We start from the raw sequence: 18,030 nt of genomic DNA on the forward strand, positions 1-18,030 counted from the left end.
GCGGCGGTACCTCCGGTGGATATTCAGGTGGTATTGGTGAGGTTAGGCCGCGGTCGTTTCCCACTTGTTTCTGTCGGTGATGACAGGATTGAAACAACTTGAACGGAGAGTTTGCTTTCCAGGTCGCGGGAAGTTATTCTTTTCACCCTATTTCTTGTGTTCAGTTGTGTGCGGTTACAGTGTCCGGCATATGTAAAGTGTCGCGAAAAGAGTTTCGGGAATTGTTATTCTAACTCCGCACGATTTTTTTTAACACTCCTATACTCGCGCATTGGTCTGTCAGACCGAGAAATCAATAATTCGTTCATTTCTCAGAAAATTCGGTCTGACACACCGACGCGAGTATAGGAGTAACTTTTTTGGACAAGTGCCTTTTTTCATATTCTAGAATATTGTTGAATGAAATGTACACATTAATGTTAGTGGCGTGGAATATTTATTGAATATAATGCATAATATCATTACCGGACTATTTTTATTTGATTTCAGTCCATTTTGTAACTGGATTGAACGGATCCATATGTTAACTATTCGTCGTTAGATTCATACGTTCAAAAGCACAATATAATTATTTGACTTTCGTATAGTTATTCGCTAAATATAATGGTCATACATATACACACATGTGAAAGAATTTCACTTGTGGAAGAATTGTAAACAGTAAACTATAAACTAATCGGTAGTTTATGGTAATTTTTAACAGTTACAGTTTCGGGGATATTTTTTTATAATGGACAATTTAGACAAGAAAACAAGAAAAAGAAAAGGAAATTCCTAGATCCGTTTATATCACCTTTTTATGCCCCATCTAAAAAAACAGGAAGTGGGTTATATCTATGGTATAACCGCAAGGGTGACGTAGGACTATCGTTGATTTAGATATCATTTGTTTGAAGTTGAATCTGAATTCATTTTGAATGAATGAATATTTGGGGGACTTCGAAAACGAGAGCGTTACGTTGGAGGCACAAGGTTTTATGCATCCAATATTGGAGAATAATCTTCAGAAGCTATCCTGTTAATTGCGATTGATTGAAAAATCACAAAACCAAATGGATTTGGTCACAGTGTTACACAGTGTTCACATGAATGTAATTTTAAATTCCCAGAGGAACTGGCAGATTATTTTCAGTAACGATTAGATATTACCACATTTTCCTCGATACTGGAAGCCCACCAGTGCTTAATGCTAACTCGATAACCTTGATTGAAAAATGATTGAAAAATATTTGGTCACAGTGTTACATGAATAGAAAACATTCAAATAACTCCGTCACATGAATGTATTTTTAAATTCCCAGAGGAACTGGCAGATTATTTTCCGGATCTTTCTCGATGCTGAATGGCATCCAAACGGAAAGAATTCCGTGCGTGTATGTGTGTGTGTAGCGGCTGCTTCGAGATCTTCCCGGGGAACCGTTTGTGGCATCATTCTCCTCCTGATGGATTCCCTTCTGGCCTAAGGTGCACAAACAGGCTCTTGGTGACACCGGTCATTCGCGCTTTCATGATAAACGAAGAGCTTCACCACAACAGCGACAACATGCTCCAATCGCTGTTCAATTAGAACTGAGTGGATTTCCGAGCGGCGCTCGCTTATATACCGATTGGTGATTTCAATAGCCTGTTTTGAAAGCAGTTTTAAGACTATTGAAACAAGTTTTTGGATCAGAAAGTAACAAGTATAGAACGCGTAGACATTTTATCTTTCGAATGAAGTGATTATCATACCATTTCGTTCAGTTGTTGAGGAGCTATTAACGCTCAAAATCTCGGTCTCCGGCGTAACGCTTTCGTTTTCGAAACTTTGATTTTACACCCCGGTATAGAAATGAAAGACTTAGTCCTACGTCAAAAGGCATTAACTCTTAGTTTACTAAGAAAACATAGACAAAGAATATTAGAAATATGCAAACTTTATATTCCAGAACCTTTATCATCTGGTAATTATATAGAAGGTCGTTATACATTCTTCTCTTCGACAAAAAACCCGAGAAACAAACAACAACTGAATGAAATGTAAAAAATATGTTTGTTTCGAGCATGCAGTTATCCTATGTTCTGATTCTTACTCCAATGAAACAACAATCGATTAATACATTTTTATGTTATTTTATAGCTCTTTATACATCCTTGAATTATATTCAGTTGCTTACTTTTAATTAATAACAGTGAAAATTTCGAATTTCGTTATTTGTGTTGGAGTATCAAAAATTACTCTATTTTGAGAAGGCTGACTTAGATGATTATTAAAACATAACAAAGACGAAAAAACATATTTTTTGGAGTTTTTTCATTCAATCATATCCTCTTCTTCAAATAAATGTCAATACAGCCTGAAAAATACACAATGGCAACATTACAGAGAAGTTCAATACAAGAAGGTCTGAGACACCGTGCGCGAGTATACGTGTTATGATTTTGCACGTGAGTACAGGAGGGTTAAAAAGGCCTTGTCTTTTATTTTCTGGAGTTATCAATAATATCTTTTTTTTTAATAAATACCAATAACGCCTAAAAATACACAATAGCACTGTTACAGAGACGCGCACAGTCTTGTGAGTACATGAGTTACGATTTTTCGCATGAGTACAAGAGTGTTCCAGAACCGATCATGTACATTTTTCATTTATTGGCCCCAAAAAAGATTTGCACCGATCTTTTCAGCTCAATCGGACATGATTTAGGGGTGCCTCAAAGCGGTCTAAGGTTTGATTCTTTTACCCTCGAAAATCTCTCAAGTGGGTTGTACATAAGTTCGGGGTTTCCAAGAAAAATATTGTGATGCCAAATGTGTTCAAATTGCATGAAACGTCGAGATCGACACTCTGGATTCAGATATTTTTTTTTTCAAACTGTATTTAATCGAGTCAAAAATTGTATATAATCGAATGATACAATCGAGTCCGACCTGTATTCAAACAAGATAGCAAAAAACACAATCATAAGGTCCACACAAATATCATTAGTAAGTTCGGCTAAAATGCAATTTTATCCAAAACATTATCCATGTCTGGTTCCTCAGACAGCAAAAAAATATCAGGAAGTTTCTTCGTGAGGGCATTGAAAAATGAATCTTTCATTCATACTACTGCCCAATAGTTGTAAAAAATTTACTAGATGTAAAATATAGAATTAAAACACATAGGGTAGAAATATTTTCAGCTATGTTTTTTTAATCACAATTTCCATGTTCCCCAACAATTCTCAGCAATTTATATTAACCCTTTGCGGCCGTATTGAATTTTTATATGGGTGTCGTACTGGTCGGACTTAATTTCCTTTGAAAGAGCGTGTTTCACTGCATATATTATGTAAGTTTATGGAAGCTAAGTAAGATCTCTTTATTTCTTGTAAAATTTAGATTTGTATTTCTTGAACAATGTGTTTTAATGTGTTTTTATATAAACAACATATTTTATAATTTACCTTCGTGTATATAACATGAGAATTACTTACAAGTCGTTCCACAAATTTTCGTACTCTTCCCACATTCATACGAGGGCGGTCTGATAAGTACTTAGCCTCATCGCCCGATGGTGTCAGTATCGCAAGTGAGATTACTTACCGGGTAGTACATTCTCGTAAACGGCTACTGTCAGAATTTCAGCCGAATCGGACTCGTAGTTTTGTTTTGACCGTGTGTGGAAGCGGGAGTGTCCGCGGATTTTAGAAAAATAGGAAAAACTGGAAATTCCATCGTCGCCACGGTCGAATTGGTCAAATTTCACTACGAACGGCTGCCCCATCCACCGTATTCTCCAGATTTGGCCCCGTGCTACTTTTTTTTTGTTTCCAAACTTGAAAAAGTTACTCGCCGGGCAAAAATTTGAGTCGAATGAGGAGGTCATCGCCGCCACGGAGGCCTACTTTGCAGACCTCGAGAAAACGTATTTTTCAGATGGATTAAAGAAGTTGGAGCATCGCTGGGTCAAGTGTATCGAGCTAAAAGGAAACTATGTTGAGAAATAAATCGCTACTTTTCCAAAAAATTTTTTTGTGGACTAAGTACTTATCGGACATTTGATTTAAAAAAAGTCACAGAAAGTGTTGTTCGTTAAAATTAAGATGTTAGTATTGGGCCATAGTGGCCCAACACGGCTTTCGGACTAAGTACTAACTCCTTCACGGTCGGTTTTAGACTGAACTGTATTTCCTTAAATTTTACATTGCTTAGGTCACTTGGGTGTTTCTTGTTTCTCCATGTCAGCACAAAATGTGCGTTTGATTATACAGCGTTCGCATTATTTTGATTATACAGCATTCACACTATCGAGTCGGATCCTCCGCTGCGCCCCTTCCAGTTCGCGCAGTCGTTTCGTGTTTCTCCTCCAATGGTAGTAAATGATGGCGATCACCATCGCCACGATGAATGCCCCGTCTATGGAATATGATGCGACGTCGTGCATCGATATGGTATTCTCGATCTTATCGCTGCCGAACATTATACTTGTTTTTAATTGTCGCGTTTTCTTGGAACTCGTAATGTTCCCTACATTGTGGCGCATTTTATTGCATCGAGGAGGGTCTTAATCGCTGACCCAAGCACTCGAGCGTGTGAAACCACTTCGTTTGGAATTTCGGGTCTCGCTATTATCAGCGGAAATTTGCATTGTCAATTTTTTCATAGGGTCGTCACCCAATCTGATTTCGTGTACTTCCAGAAAGGATGTATCCGAGACACGACCGCATAGTTGACGTAGGATTCCGTTAGGCTATTTGTTGCCGACCGGTTTACAACCGAGTGATGATGACAGAAGGATGGTGATTAGTCGTTGAATGGTGCGTATCAAGATAGAAGATTCCGAAGTGGAATGAGATATGATTAAAACCGCGCTCTGTGACCCTAGACGAGATGCCTCCTGTGTTATGTATGGATGAAATAAAGAAAAAAAAATACTCATCAATGTTATATAAAGAAAATTATCAATACCGAACACAATTATCATTTTTTCTCATCAGTAAAAACATGTTACTTTATTATAGAGAAAACATATTTGAAATGCAAAAGGTAATTTTCATTTGTAAGTTTTACATTCTGCGTGTTTATTTAACCCATTTCGAATTTCGTTTTAAACTCAGCGGAGAACGATGCTATATGCCTCAATGTGAATTTCACTAACAGCACCTAATACGACATGTAGAGTATATGGGAAATCCCTTTTTCGAATATTCCATCACTTTTCCAATTCTTCTCGTCGCATTAACTTTCTTTGAGTGGAACAAATCGTTTCATGTTTCAAGTCATTTTAACACAACTGCTACCATATACAATTTTACACTTACACTTGTGCTAAATTTTTCACAATACATGATCGGTCATTGATTTGAAATTTCACCAAGTAACCAACATTGAAGTTTCAAATTTCAATTTTATTTTTTAAATTAATCGTATCACTCACCTTACTTGCAATGCAAAAATTCCCCCGACATATATTTGCAATGCCGATTTTCCCTAGGCAGCGTGGTTTTGATGTCTCTATTAGGGAATATATTTCGGTAGGACCAAAAGTTCTCCCTACTTTCAAGTATTTGCAATGTCGATTTACCCCAGCGAGCTTGGTTTTGATGTCTCTGTTAGGGACCCGTCGCATGTGTCGTCAATTTCGACCAATCAGAAGTGGGTATTTTCGTTAGGATAGGGGTTTGTTCGATAGTTAGTTTCATGACATATATTGTTCTCTTCAATATAAAAAGTTGTTATGAAGTGCCGAAATCGATTGACGCAAAAATTTTATCAATCCATCATAAAATGACTGAGCAAGAAGCATTTGAAATTGGACAATTTTCACGATGTACTCGATTTTCGATTTTCATTTTGACCCCAATATGTTCCCGGAAGACGTAATCCTACATCAAAACGTAAAAGCTGGTGCCTCGTTTCATTATTTTTACTATAGTTGTTTTGTCCGATGTATCGTAGCTACTCAGCATCGTGACTATCCTCTGATCTTTCCACGCTAATAATCTTTAATTTATACTGAGTACCGTTATCTATAATTCCTAGAAGCTCCATATCATCCAATAAACAGGTTCACTAGACATTATGATTCACTTAGAGAAAGTAGAAGGATCTGAGCATAGGGGCGCGGACGGAAATGTTGACGTAGGACTGTGATTGTTCAGAACAGTTGTTTTTTTTTAATGTAATTCTTTCCATTGTTCAGAAATCTGTTAGTTTAACTCTTTTGAAACTCCAAATAGTAGCCCTCAAAAGGGCTGTTTGTTATATTTACTGATAACCGTCAAACGGTTTGTAACGAACAAAAACAGAAAATAAGCTTCCGGCCGGAAATTCAACTATCTAACTGAAAATGACTAATGAATATCAGTGTGACACAGAACAGGGTGGAATGGTAGATGAAGTATAAGTGGAGAGGTAAACAAAAAAAAACATCGTCATTGATTACATTAATTATGAAGTTCATGAGGAAAAACAAAAATCGAGTTGAAGATACTTACGATTTCGTGATATTTTGAAGTAAAATACACACGAAATCATGAAGTTGCTTTATTTTTTATGAATAGCTATCGTATTGTGATTTCTTTCCATTGTCTTATTCTTATTATTAGTCTTATTCTAAGGTATCGGGAGCAGTAACTTTTTCGGTGAAATAATGTTCGTTTGCAGACTACCACAATCATTTCGTTTCATTTTTGTGATGCGATGTAATGCCGATCTAGATAAGTCCTCGCATGATAATCGCTGCCATCCTCCTAATATTGATATCATTTTTCGCTGTACAATTGTCCATGTTGCCGCAGCCCGGAAGACACTCGCTTAAGATGTTTGTCACCCCGTCATGTACAGAAGTCATTCGCTAATTGGACTATCTTCAACTGGACTTATCTATAACAGGACGTACGTTAACTGGGCTGCAAAGCAGTTATGTATCAATAATAGATGTCATCTTCAATTTGAAGTATTGCTTTTGCTGATTTGCAGTCTAGTTAGCGAGTAAAATTCGATAATTGTATTGATTTTTCGGCCCAATTGACGAACGATCACTGTATGGGTGGAACTTTCCTCGTTGCTTTGATGAAATCTTTCATGAAATTTGAGTGATGCATGGAAACTTACATCTGATTACTTGTTTACATTCGAAAAAGGTCTTGCTAATTTGTTTGATAGAAGGAATTATTGCACACAATTTAGTGTTGCATACACCATTCATGGGAACGAAGTTGAAGGAAAGATTGCATAATACATGATTTACCTTCGCATCCGCTCGCAAAACATATCTCTTTTATTTGTTAAATTACTCACTTGTTCCGTTATTTCCACTGTTGATGTCTCAGGCGAAAAAAATGCTGGATAAATTTGCCGTCTAATGGTATATGTTATAACATATATCGTAAGAACGATTCTGCGTAATATGCATTTGAGAACTCTTAATAAACGTTACATTTTTCGTAGAGTGAACCCCTTATATTAAAATCAAAGACGTAGTCCTACATCAAAAGTGTAAACTGATACATCGTTGCATAAAGTATAAGATTAGCATGATTCCTTGCTGTGATGGCTGAGAGCAAACAAATGACCAGAAAGGTAAACAAGGTTTGGTAGCTGAGTGTAGACAAGCGACCGCAAAGAGTTAAAGCGTCCCCAAAAATTTGTCACTCACTGTGATCTCTTTCTGCGTTACTACCGCAAACATCTTTAGATATACTCCATAGAAAAGATGCACTATCAGTAAGATTATTAGTGTATACCATTGATCATAAATATACAAAACAAAATCCAATTCAAGATATATTCTCACGACAAAATAGCCTAACAACCGTTCTCTCTTCTCTCTCTCAATTTCAGGTAACTTAATTATAACCGTGAATACCGACAGCAACAGCAGCACATTGCTCCGCTCCATTCCACAGCATAATAACCGACCGAACCAAAACGCACCAACACACTTGAACCGGTCGTGTAGTTGGTTGTGTTGTGTTGGTACAGGGACCAGCCCAAGTACAAGGTGTTGTTGTCACGAGCGATACGGCGACGCGCCGTTTAACGTAAACCCTTGCTCGGAGGTAACCTCCGTGGTTGCTGTTGTGTGCATGCATACCTTTGGAGACCTGACGTTCCGTTTCACGCGCTGCCTTGGCCTGGCCTCTGAGAGAGGGTAGTCAGTACTCGTCGGGTTTTGTCTCCAGTCGGTCGGTTAGTGTTTTATGTCGCTAAAGTAAGCCTTCGAGTGTGCGCGTGTTTGTGTGTGTGGTTCGCACTAGGAATCCGTCGAGTTCCTCCGTGGCTCGTATCGCGGCCGCGTTTGTGTGTGTGGGAGTGCGTGTTCAAATGAAGTTTCGCGATCCTGTCAGTTATGGTCGCCTAGGCTAGCCAAGTGTTTTGCGGCTTGTTTTGGAAGAAAACGGTTAAAGCTTACGCGACGTATCTACCTGTGCTTCAATATTAACAAAAAAAGGTGGATATCGTTGCGAGGAATGTGCGGTGTTTGCAGATGATGGAATAATGATACAACAGGCGGCAATAGTGCAAGTGAGTCAGTGAGTCATAAGCCCATGGGCCCATCGTGTGTGCTGTGTGAAGAATGTGCAGCGTGTGATGACCTCATACTGAACCATCCATATTTCGCTGGAGTGTGCATTGGCTGTCAGGGAGGTAGCGCCAATTGTTTGGTTACGTTGCACAAAAAAGTTGGAGGATACACTTGTTGACGAATATATTGGATCGACGACTCGTGGGGTCGTAAGTAGTGTATCGAGCAAGCGACTAATTACGTGTTGAACGACGGTAAATATCGTGATTGTTACATGTTGATAATGTTTACTTGGAAAGCAGCGTCTTTCGAAAATCGCGTTGCATGAACAACACAAATGGGCGTATGAAAAATAGGAATAAAGCTGCGCTGTTGTGAAGAAGTGAGGAAGTGTCTCGTTTACAGTGAGGAGTGCGCGCGCATTAATTGAATTATCGTTACAATATCTGTTCCGCCTGGCTTTGTGACTACGAGGTGCATGGAACTCTCAACGTGACGGCATAAATTAGTCTCTCTCTGTGTTTCAATACTTTGTTTTGCCTTCCTGGATTGGCATACTGCTCTTCGCGAACGAAAGTTCGTGCGCCGCTGATTTAGCAGGTTTGTACTCTGAAACTGGTTCACCCGCCAAGTCCTACCTTCGGGAACAAAGACGTCAACTTGTGTACAACGGTTTCGCGTGTAGAGAAAGAATCTTTCACTAACCCCACAGCGTTTTTTTTCTCGGGGTGTGATCCATCAATGGAAAGGCGATGACCTAGCGAATGCGACGAGGTTAAAACGGTCAGACGCGAACAATGCCTCTTCCAGGCTCATTATTTGTAACGGTAATGTCATGTAAATTCACGGAGATTTTTTTTTATTTCAACGAATACGCCACTGGGTTGCTCACGTCAAATTCCGAGAATTTCAACGTTCGCGATTGTTCCAGAATACGTGATTTGGCGTTTCATGGCTCATTAATTGCTCCTTGGCACCATGAATCACCATGGGTTATTCGGTGGATTTGGGCGACGCAAAAGTGATCTGTTTCAACGAAAATGTATTGTCTTTCTACTTGAGGCATTTTATTGATTCCATTCTTTCTACCTTTATGTATGCACAGGTACCCATGAACTTGGGGGACAGTTTTCTTTTAATTTTGGCGCCACCTTTTACTATATACCGCCAACGCTAATTCATGATATTTTGGATTCTATTCCATAGGTAATTTGTAGCTAGTTCACAAAAGATTACAAACGTTTCTAAATATTGTCCAATTTGACCACCTGTGAATTCTTGGAAGCCAGGTGTTCTATTCTAATGTCATCATATATTTTAAAATTAAATGTCAAAAAATCTTTACAGTATTCGGTACTTACGTATCAACACCACCGCAGCGAAATTTGTATTTTAAACTAGCTGATCCGCAGAATTTTGTCTCGCCCAAAATTGACCTTTTTATATGATTTCTTCCGAACATTCACGTTTTCTTACTAAGCGAACATTCGTGGCTCCAATCGCAGAACTCTTTATTGGTTGATCTTCTAATTGACCCTTTACAATTTCCTTTTACTATAAATTTTCTAGTAGGGTAACACGGGGTGAGTTGGACATACAGGGTGATTTGGACCACCCCTTTATCTCAAAAAGTACGACTCAACTTGGATTTTTTTATTATGTCATCTCTTTTTATTGTTGAACCGTATGTACCTAACGTAAAAAAACTTTGGTAAAATTCGACAGGTGGAAGGAAACGGTAGCAGGAACACAGCAAGCACTTTGATCGTCAAAAAATGTAAGTTTTCCGATCGAGGTTTTAAGGTTTTTCCCGCTGATAAAACAAACTTGTCGTGTATTGTGCAGTAAAGTTCTGTTCGTCTACAGAAGAGGAACAATTTTATGCAGTGAAACTATAATTTTGATAACAATAAATGAAATTAATTGCATTTTAATTTTTGCATGTTGTGTGGGGTGACATGGACACGTTTCTGTGGGGTGAATTGGTCCTACAGGTTTGAGGCTTTTCTTTGGTCTAATTGATTCCAGATGCCGCTGTATTACAAAAAGAGGATGAGCCAAACAATGGTGGAAGAAGGAGGAGCTTGAAAGAGCAACGCAGGCCATCAAGAGCGGATTTTCTTTGACCAAACATCGAAAGGATTTGAAAATGCACGAACAACAGTGAAAAGATCCATACAAAATTCGAGATGATCTCAATCCATTTTTTCTGGTCTGGAATCTGGCCAAGACACCTGGTATCGAACCCAGAATACTGTTACTGATTGAAACATTATCCCAAAATACTTCACATAAACATAAGTATGTTTTTTTCGATGATACACACGCTGGACCAAATCACCCCGCATAAAGTTTTAATGTCCAAAAATCATCTCTTTTATTTTATGACATATTTGGTAATTTGAAGCTTCTTATAATGATTAAAAATTATTGATTGAGAGAAAATAAGTGTAGCTCGGAGTTCAAGGTGACATTTTTTATTTAGACCGTATTGGTTTGGAAATATTAGGCGATTTGCTTAGGTGGTTCAAATTCCCTCTTTTTCCCCTACTTCTACCAAAACTCGTCATTATAATAAAAATTCATTTTCAGACACAATTTTGGATTCTTGATTCACTTGCAAAGAACATGTTTCTCCGTAACATGGACTACATGTTTGCTACAGAAAAGTAAATTTTAATTCATAATTTTTATCTTCAAAGGTAGAATAACGACCTGAGAATCCATTGCCTTTCTCGCATCACACCAACGGAACAGCATAATTTCACAAACGCAAAATCCAGTTGGACTAACAACGATGCCATTGTAGAACATATGGGAATTACCAACCTTACCATCACATCTGGTGATTCATTTTATTTCTTTTGACGTGGGACTACGTCTAACCGGAGTATATGGGGGGTGAAATGAAAACCTAAACATAGAACATGCAGGAAAAAATGAAAGATTCCGAATGCTTATAACTCGAACATTTCTTACTGGATCGGAAAAATGTTTGCATCAATTGATACGTAATATTTCTACGCTTCTATCGCAATTAATAAAATGTTATTTTTCATTAGATAATCAATTGATTGACTGTAAAATGTTAAGCGTTATTTAAACGCCCTAACTAACTCGTTTTGATTGGTCCGATTTACGGTTTTCCCAACACAGCCATTAAAACCAAGCAGCCTTGGGGAAATCGGCATTGCAAACACATGAAAGTATGGGGACTTTTTTTCGCACCGAAATGTGTTCCCTAACACAGACTTCAAAACCAAGCAGCGTTAGAGAAATCGGCATTGCAAATACATGAAAGTTGGGGGCATTTTTGTTCCGACTGAAATGTGTTTCCCTAACACAGACTTCAAATCCATGGATCGTGGGGAAATTCTGAAATGTGTTTCCCTAACACAGACTTCAGAACAAGGGTGTCTGAGGAAAGTGGCATTGCAAATGCAGGTCAGGCCTAACAGAGACATCAAAACCAAGATGTCATCATACCAAACGTAAAAGGACTGTCATTAAATTTACTTGTAACGAAGAAAAATCTATTGGATGAATTGACCTTACATGGCATTATACAATCTTTTTACTCACAAAGTAAATATTAGGCTGTCAAAAAAGTCCTGCGGTATTTCCGCGAGGTGTCGTTGTAAGCGCGTAGTTCTAGTTGTATTCATTGTATCGAGTCATACTATAGCTTGTTGGAAAGGTATTTTTTCGCGCTATAATTTAGTCCTTGACAGTGTTTTGTTTGGTTAAGTCGTTCGTGAGTTATAGTGTCGCAAATATGGAGCAAAATAAAGAGAAAACAGTACAGTACTACTATGACAAAGGCAAAAATGCATCTCAAGCTGCCAATAACATTTGTGCAGTTTATGGACCCGATACAGTTTCCGTTTCCACCGCACAACGATGGTTTCAACGTTTTCGTTCCGGTGTAGAGGTCGTCGAAGATGCGCCACGCTCCGGAAGGCCTGTCGTCGAAAATTGCGATAAAATCGCTGAATTAGCCGAGAAAGACCGGCATAGTAGCAGCCGAAGCATCGGCCAAGAGCTGGGGATAAGTCATCAAACCGTTATTAACCATTTGAAGAAGCTTGGATTCATAAGAAGCTCGATGTATGGGTGCCACACACGTTGACGCAAAAAAACATCTTTGACCGTATCGACGCATGTGAATCGCTGCTGAATCGCAACAAAATCGACCCGTTTCTGAAGCGGATGGTGACTGGCGATGAAAAGTGGGTCACTTACGACAACGTGAAGCGCAAACGGTCGTGGTCGAAGCCCGCTGAAGCGGCTCAGACGGTGGCCAAGCCCTCATTAACGGTCAGGAAGGTTCTGCTGTATGTTTGGTGGGATTGTCAAGGAATAATCTATTATAAGCTGCTTCCCTATGGCCAAACGCTCAATTCGGACCTGTACTGCCAACAACTGGACCGCTTGAAGGTAGCACTCACGAAGAAGAGGCCATCTTTGATAAACAGAGGCCGCATTGTCTTCCATCAGGACAACGCCAGGCCACACACTTCTTTGGTGACGCGCCAGAAGCTCCGGGAGCTCGGATGGGAGGTTCTTTTGCATCCGCCGTATAGTCCGGACCTTGCACCAAGTGACTACCACCTGTTTTTGTCCATGGCGAACGAGCTAGGTAGTCAGAAGTTAGCCACAAAAGAGGCCTGTGAAAATTGGCTATCCAAGTTTTTTTTGCCAATAAGGAAGCGAGCTTCTATAACAGGGGTATTATGAAGTTGGCATCTCGTTGGGAACAAGTCATCGAACAAAACGGCGCATATTTGACTTAAAACAGATGATTGTAACTAATTTTATGAACAAATGAAAATTCAAAAAAAAATACCGCAGGACTTTTTTGACAGCCTAATATATTAAATTCAATTGAATTCGGAAATTGTTTCATTCAATCAAAATTTTAATCAACACAAACAAATTATTACTAAGATAAGGTAGTTCCACGTCAACCTTGCGGTTATATCATAGAGATAACACACCATTTTTCTCTATTATAGTGACTTTCAACACATTTCGGATGGTTTGTCACTTTTACTTCCATTTTTGGAAGAATGTCGGGAGTGAGAATTGAACTCGTGATCTCTGCGTGAGAGGTGTGGATATTACCTTCATTTTTATTTATATAGATAGAAGATTGAAGATATAGAAATGCGTTATTTAGCCTGAAAATACAGGGTTTTCCATTTCGGGCTTCCGAAAATATACAGCCCTGCGCTGACAACCGTTTGACATAGCTGTCAACCAAAGCGTCATATCGTTAGTTGAATGTCTGCCATTTTACAATATGGATCGTTTTAGCATCGCACAACGTGTTATTTTTGTTAAATTATACTATAAAAATGATGAAAAACCGGCAAATGTTTTTCGAGCATTACTGACGGATTTTGGTCGTCATGGACGGCCTACAATCGCTAATGTAGTGCGTAAATTCGAACAAACTGGATCCGTAGCGGATATTGTGAAACCTGTGCATCATCGTAATGTGCGTTCGGCCGAAAATATTGCTGCTGTTGCTGCCAGTGTGGAATTTCCGAATATGGGGCTCAGAAAATCCACACGCATTGTTGAGAGGCCATTGCATCCGCCAAGTCACTGTTTGGTGCGCATTATGGTCTGGTGGAGTCATCGGGCTGTATTTCTTTGAAAATGAGGACGGCGAGACGGTAACTGTGAATGGTGAGCGCTATGGCCGCATGTCAACCGATTTTTTTTTGCCACAAATTGAAGATATGAATACGGATGACATGTGGTTTCAGCAGGACGGCGCCACGTGCACAACACGACCGAACATGGCCATATTGCGAAAGAAATTTGAGGGACGCATAATTTCGCGTTTTGGTGATGCCAGTTGGCCGTCCAGATCATGCGATTTGAACCCGCTAGACTTTTTTTTTTGTGGGGTTATGCGAACGACCGTGTCTATGCCAACTCTCCGCAAACTCTTGAACATTTGAAAGACAACATTCGTGAAGCTATGACCGAGATACCGCCCCATATGTGCCGAAAAGTCATCGAAAATTACCTGTTCCGGATCAAGGTGTGCGAGAAAGCCCTAGGTGGACATTTGAATGATGTTGTATTTCACACATAATGGCATAAACCAAACTTTAATTTGAAATAAAAGTTTCATCGAAATTCGAATTCTAAGTGTGTTTTATTTCAATTTACTTTCGGAATTTAAAGTTGGAAAACCCTGTACATTTCCACTTTCGAAAGAAGATCAAAGAAGAAAGATCAATTCCGTTAGGGCAAACATCGAATGGACTAACAACGCTTATCATGATGTAATTGTATAACATATGGGAATTCAATTTTCCGACTTTCCTTGAAAGAAAGGGCATACGTTTGCCCGTTAATTCTTGCTTTAAATATGGATGATATTTTTCAAATGTTGCACAAAAGGCCCTCAACCCGAAAAGATCCATGGACCATCGAGATTTGAAGCCAATACAGGGTGGTCTCGATATTATACAGTCTGTACATAATCGAGTCCAAACAAATTTTTTTTAATAATATTTTTCATACATGACGAATTTTATAACAACACGACTGGCACGTTGACACGTTGACACGTTGGGGTGTCAACACATGGGTCTTTTAAGCAACTTTGCATACTTGGCATAATTAGAATACTCTTTGAAAAGCCAAGAATTTTTTCCTGATTTTTCACAAAAAATATAACTCAAAAACTATGATATCTACAAAATGCTGCTCAAATAATGAAATGGTAGGTAATTGTTTTTTGAAAATTCTCAAACAAATTATAAGAATAGCAATTACAACTTCCAACAATTCGTCCATACATCGGAAGATGGACACTTTTACAGAGAGAAAAATTTCTAACAACTAACCCTAATTTTTCTTTTCCATGTTTTCTTTGAAAAAATAACAACTAACCCTAATTTTGTTTAAAGTCATGATAGCGATATAGTGTATTCGACAAAGATTTCGATCACATGAAAATGCCAAATGCCGTCGAAGACGTCAATTTTTTATCTTTTATAGTTTCTGGAATGTAAAGCATGTTTGTATGGAGACTCTGAAAAAAAAAATTTTTACTCGTAACATTTTTATGTGTAAATTCTCGCGTTTGAATGTTCTTGACATGTTTCTCAATAGAAAAAAGTTAGCAGAGCATGTAAATCGCGATAATTTCTACATAAAAATGTTACGAATTAGAAACAGTTATATTTCAAAGAAAAACATGGAAAAGTTGATGCTCGAAAAACTTTTTTCCTGTAAAAGTGCCCATCTTCCGATGCATGAGTAACTTGTTGGAAATTAGAATTAAATTTACAAAAAAAAACATGTTTTCGAGAAAAATGAATTCCAATTTTCAAAATGTTTGTTTTCAAATGATTTTGTTTTCAAAAAATTGTTTGAAATTTTTAAATGAAAGCATAAATAATTTGCTACATTTTATTATTTGATTAAAATTTTGTAGGTTTGATAGATTTTGTGTGAGATTATTTCTGAAACTTTGAGTTTTTTTTCAACTTTGTTTCGAAAAAAATAATTTAAAAACTATGAGATCTACAAAATGTTGGTTGAAGAAATTATTTAGGTTTTCATTGAAAAATATAGAATTTCAAAAAAAAAATTTTTAAATTAAAACTAATTTTTCCCGAAAAAATGTGTTTTCAAAATTTTGAAAAACTAGATATGAATAGCCCATACAATTTACAATAAGCATGCAGTCCATACATCGGGAGATGGACACTTTTACAGGGAGAAAAATCTCGAAAACTTTTTCATGTTTTTCTTTGAAAAATTACTATTAACCCTCTACAGCCCAAATTCGCCTTTAGACGGGCTTCGCGGATTCTCTTTTAAAATTATTCAGACATTATTTCCAATGTACACCCCCACTAGAACGTCTTTAGAATATTTTCATCTATCACACACACAATTTGTTTCTATGCTGGCAGCTTTCTGCTAGGAGTATTTTATGTTGATGGTCGGAAATTCGAGATAAAAGTGGAGTAAGTTTTTTTTTAGATAAATAAGAAACTTGGGTGGTAGAGGGTTAATGTTACGAATTAACATTTTTATGTATAAATTATCGCGATTCACATGCTCTGAAAACTTTTTTTCTTTTCGGAAACATGTGAAGAACATGTCAAACGCGAGAATTTACACATAAAATTGTTACAAGTAAAACATTATTTTTTCAGGAGTCTTCATACAAAAATACAAATACAAAATCTAAAACTTTGTCGAATACATTTTATCGCTATCTTGACTTTAAACAAAATTATGATAAGTTGTAATTTCGTTGTAAAAAATCGTTTTTGATAAAAATGAATATAAATTTTCAAAATCATTTTTGTAGGTATCATAGTTTTTGAGTTATATTTTTTTTGTAAACAATCTTGTAAAAATGTTTGGCCCTTTTCAAAAAGTGGTCTACTTTTTTTTGAATATTTCAAGTATGCAAAGTTGCCTCAATGACCCATTTCTTCACACCCACAACGTTTCACTGCTATCTGAGATGCTGCGGCCTGCTGCGTAGAATAAGATGAGAAGACTTTGTACAGGATACAGATGTGAAACATATCTGATTCGATGGATTTAAGTAACATTTTAGAAGCAGTCCGACCTTTATTTAATATTTTTGGTTCATTAGAAAAAATGATCGAAAATCTAAAAATTAGGTAAGTTAGTAAATTAAGATGCGGGTAACCCTTGTCTATCAGAACAACAAAATCGATAGCAATCGTATAATACTAATGGACCCGAACCATTATTCGAAGCCAAAATGTAGCAACGATGGAGTTTGTTTGCCTCTTCTGGGCTGGCCTGTGTACCTGTATAGATGAAAGAGCTGATGCTCATCATAAGCATTTCAAATTAACTACTTTCAACTCCAGCTTCCATTCTTGACAGGATAGTTTAATTTAATTTTATACTTCAATCGAAAGAGAAACTAGCACCGAAACAGATATTAACACGGAAACGTTGGCTATCTTCAAATCAGTCAAGCCGGTGGAACAGTAGACAGAAGGAGCTTTAAGACAATGGTAGGGGAAATTATGTATAATTCAGACTGTTGAATTTTTGAAATTTGAGGCGAGGCAGAGACTCATGCTTACCAATTATACGATCATTTCATCAAAATCCACGTGCGCCTGCAGTTGGTAGTCGGAGAAAGGCGTGATTTCGCAAATTTCTCTTTCTAACGTTGAAGTTAACATAACTCAGCAGTTCAGAACAATCTATGTTGGCTTGGATGAGATCGTATACGAACATAGCTCTAGCCGTATCCCGTCGTTCGCAAGGTCGATCCAACCCCAGAAGTTTACATCGATCTTCATACGTTGGGAGTTTTTGAGGGTCATTCCAAGGAAGACGACGTAATGCATAGCTGACAAATTTACGTTGGACGGATTAAACTCTCAATATGCTGATCTGGTAATATGGAGCCCACACAACCGAAGAATACTCCAGAATCGAGCAAACAAGGGCACAGTATAGCACTTTAAAGCAATGTATGTCGGTGAAGTATTTGGTTGTGCGA

General features: G+C 37.8%; 1 protein-coding gene across 13 annotated transcripts in view; it reads left to right on the top strand.

The window, feature by feature from the left end:
• LOC129762197 (afadin) overlaps positions 1 to 18,030 on the top strand; it is a 294,629-nt gene that overhangs the window by 24,350 nt on the left and 252,249 nt on the right. For 5 of the 13 annotated variants that reach the window (XM_055760237.1, XM_055760245.1, XM_055760239.1 and 2 more), the window contains exon 2: positions 7,811 to 9,095. The exons of 2 other annotated variants lie outside the window; for them this stretch is intronic. The gene's annotated coding sequence lies outside the window, so the exon portion shown is untranslated. Of the gene's footprint in view, positions 1 to 7,810; positions 9,096 to 18,030 lie in introns of those variants that run through there. 6 more of the 13 variants (XM_055760230.1, XM_055760228.1, XM_055760234.1 and 3 more) reach the window with 5 other exon arrangements.

The sequence above is a fragment of the Toxorhynchites rutilus genome, chromosome 1, assembly GCF_029784135.1.
Source record: "Toxorhynchites rutilus septentrionalis strain SRP chromosome 1, ASM2978413v1, whole genome shotgun sequence".
In the NCBI taxonomy this organism is placed as follows: Eukaryota; Metazoa; Arthropoda; class Insecta; order Diptera; family Culicidae; genus Toxorhynchites; species Toxorhynchites rutilus.